We start from the raw sequence: 3,947 nt of genomic DNA, 5'->3' as shown, positions 1-3,947 counted from the left end.
ATATTTATGTTCCCTTTTCTCTTTTGTGTTTCTTCTGACTCCATGACTCCTTCCTATTTCCCATTGCTTAGGACTTCCTCACTAGACTAAGCCTTGTTAAAACTGTGAGATAGACAAAGATGAAATACTCAATTCCTGAAGGTAGATGGGAAGGCGGAGAGTGGTTTTCATAGAAGAGGGAAATAGTGTCACTATAATGGTATTTTAGGGCAGTGATGCTTCTCAAACTAAACTTTATAGCAGATAAAGCAGTAGAGCAAGGACTTCCAATATTTTAGGTTTAAATCATTGCAATAACCACTTGATTTTGGGCCCCCATTTCCTTATCTGATAGCATAATTCTTATCCTATGGGATAGTTGTAGGGATTAAATGAGATTATGAATGACTGTTCTTTGCACAGTGCTTGACATATAGTAAATTCTTAATAAGTGTTAGTTCCCCTCTTGTGGGCAACTACTCACTTAATATATCAATTAGGCCATATTGTCTTAGTGATGTCTCACTTTCCATCTTGTCCTGGGTCTCATAATCTTTTGGTGCCCACCTTAGGTTTCTCGAAACTTTCCAAGCAATAGGTTATTTTGAAGTAGGCTTTCCTATTCTGTGGACCACTGCTGTTGCAATAAATTAGTCTAAAGAAGTCAATAGATAGCTCACATGAAATTCCCCAAATGCCCACTGTATTTGTTTCCTGTGGGTGCCATAAAAAATTGCCACAAACTGAGTGGCTTAAAACAGAAATTTATTCTCTCACAGTTCTGGAGGCAACAAGTTTGAATCGAGGTGTTGACAGGGCAATATCCTCTCCAGAGGCTCTAGAGGAGCCTCTTCATGCCCCTTCCAGCGTCTGGTGGCCGCTGGCATTTCTTGTTTTGTGGCTGCGTCTCTCCAATCTCTGCCTCCTTCTTTGCATTACTTTCTCTCCTGTGTGTGGTTGTATAGATGTGAAAACTCTTTCTGCCCACATTTTATAAGGATTCATGTGATTGCTGTTTTTTTTTTTTTTTTTGGAGACAGGATCTCGCTCTGTTGCCCAGGATGGAGTGCAGTGGTGTAATCATAGCTCACTGCAACCTCAAACTCCTGGCTCAAGCCATTCTCATACCTCAGCCTTCTTAGTAGCTAGGATTACAGATGCATGGCATCACATCTCGCTAATTAATACTTTTTGTGTGTGTGTTGAGACAGGGTCTCTCTATGTTGCCTAGGCTAGTCTCGGACTCCTGGCCTCAAGACAGTCTATTCTTATTACACACACTCACACTTACACACACACAAGCACCCATACATGCACACACGCATTCCTCTCCATTCTTCCCTCTGCTGTATTTCATTTGTTGCTATTTGTGCTCTTTTCTCATGTAGTGTCCTCATCTGGAGTGCTAGGTTTTTTTCCTACTGGAAATATCTTTTTTTTTGTTTGTTTTCCTTCTTATAAAAGCAATACATGGTCATTGAAATAAAAATCCAAGCACTATGGTTATATAGAGTAAAAAATGAGTTTCTTGTAGTGCTATTGTTAGAGATAACTACTATTAGTGCTAGGTGCATATCCTTATGGACATTTATCTCTATGCACAGAAACACACATTTTTTCCCCTTTGATGGAAGTACTTCATATTATCCATACTGTTTTATAGCTTTTTCCTGATAACATTTTCTGAACATTTTTCTTGACCATAAATATGTTATCATTTTGAAGGTTGCATTGTGTTCTACAGCATAAATACCACAACTTATTTAACCAGTCCCTATTGATGTTTAAGTTCCATTTTTTCACCATTGTAACAATGAAGCAATGAACATCTTTATGTATTGTCCAGTTTTTTCCTTCACATTATTGGATGTGAAATGGATGAGTCAAAAGGTATGCACATGAAAACATTGATATATACTTCCAAATTGCCATCCAAAAGACTTTTACCAATTTTACTTCTACCCACTCTGTATAAGAGTGTCATTCCCAGCCAGGCGTGGTGGCTGACACCTGTAATCCCAGCACTTTGGGAGGCTGAGGTGAGTGGATCACCTGAGGTCAGGAGTTCGAGACCAGCCTGACCGACATGGTAAAACCCCCATCTCTACTAAAAATACAAAATTATCCAGGTGTCGTGGCACATGCCTGTAACCCAGCTACTTGGGTGAATGAGGCAGGAGAATCACTTGAACCCAAGAGGCAGAGTTGTAGTGAGCCGAGATCATGCCATTGCACTCCAGCCTGGGCAACAAGACCGAAACTCCATCTCAAAAAAAAAAAAAAAAAAAAAAAAACAGAGTGCTATTCCCTCCGGTCATTAATCTTCTTATAAATCTCTGCCAACTTGATAGATGAAAAATGGTTTCTCATTTTTTAAAATGGGCATTTATTTGATTATTAATGAGGTTATACATGTTCATATATTTATGGGTCATTTATATTTATTCTTTGGAGAATTTTCCAATTATATCCCTTGTTTGGGATGTTTGTTCTTTCAAAATCATATGTAAGATCACTTCAAATATTAAGGATATGTATTTTTTCTTGTCGTGTATTGCAAATATTTTTTCACAGTTTTTCACTTGCCTTTTAACTTTATGGTATTGATTGCCCTACAGGCAATCACCTATAGTTTTTACATAGTCGAATCTATCAAATCCAGTTCTGCCTTGGGGGCCATACTTAATATTGCCAACCTTGCCAGTTATAAAAATAGTCTGTATTTCCTTCTCCTACTATTCTTAGATTAAAAACATTTTAAAACTGCTTAATACTTCTGGATTTATTTTGTGGTCTCATGTAAATATGAAATTGAACAGTGTTTTTTTCTTCTTCAAATCATTTTCTGATTCTACCACCATTATTTATTGATTGATCTATTCTTTTTCCACAGATTTGAAATGCCACCTGTATCGCATACTAAATTTATATACATAGAAATTCTTCTGGATCTTCTATTCTGTTTCATTGTTATGTGTATTTATTCCTATTGTTTCACGACTGCAGTTGAAGTACATTTTAATATCTGGTAAGGCAAGTGATTCTTCAGTAATTTTTTTTTTTTTTTTTTTGAGATGGAGTTTTGCTCTTGTTGACCAGGCTGGAGTACAATGGTGTGATCTCAGCTCACTGCAACCTCTGCCTCTTGGGTTCAAGTGATTCTCCTGCCTCAGCTTCCCGAGTAGCTGGGATTACAGGCGCCCACCACCATGCTCAGCTATATTTTGTATTTTTAGTAGAGATGGGGTTTCGCCATGTTGACCAGGCTGGTCTCGAACTCCTGACCTCAGGTGATCTGCCTGCCTCGGCCTCCCAAAGTGCTAGGATTACAGATGTGAGCTACTGTGCCTGGACCTTCAGTAATATTTTTAAGAAGATTCTTTGGCTGTTCTGTGAATATTTTCTTCCAGATGAACCTTAAGATCAATTTGTCAATGTTTTTTCCACTACCTCAAAGTCCAGTGGGGGTTTTCATGGAATTGTATTACATCAACAGACTAATTTGTGATAAATTACATCTTTGCAATGTTGAATGTTCCAGTTCAAATACATGAAATGACTGTCATTTATTCTAATGTTTTTAAAAATGTCCTTCAGTAAAAGTTTATAGTTTCTTCATGTAGGAAAAGCAGACATGAGATTTGAAAATGCACCATGGACTGAGGTTATTATTGTAAAGGCCTTAAGTCCTATAGCAGTCCATAGATTACAAAGACATCATTGTATTACAGAGTAGTACAATAATTAACATTTAGTATTGTTTAAAATAAATGAAAAAGCTTTTCCATTGAATTCCTTGAGTTGTAAATATAGATAATTGGAGGGGAAGGGGAGCAGAAAATGAGGTTAGAGTTTGAAAAATTATTTGGAGCAGGGCTGTGATAACTGGCCTTTCCTATATCTCCCTAATCCTATGAATGCACCCAGGCTGAAGCCTGAGAAATAGTCTTTAATGAAATTGAGTGATT

Source organism: Rhinopithecus bieti, unplaced genomic scaffold, assembly GCF_001698545.2.
Source record: "Rhinopithecus bieti isolate Rb0 unplaced genomic scaffold, ASM169854v2 scaffold_50364, whole genome shotgun sequence".
In the NCBI taxonomy this organism is placed as follows: Eukaryota; Metazoa; Chordata; class Mammalia; order Primates; family Cercopithecidae; genus Rhinopithecus; species Rhinopithecus bieti.
This window is presented reverse-complemented; position numbering follows the sequence as displayed.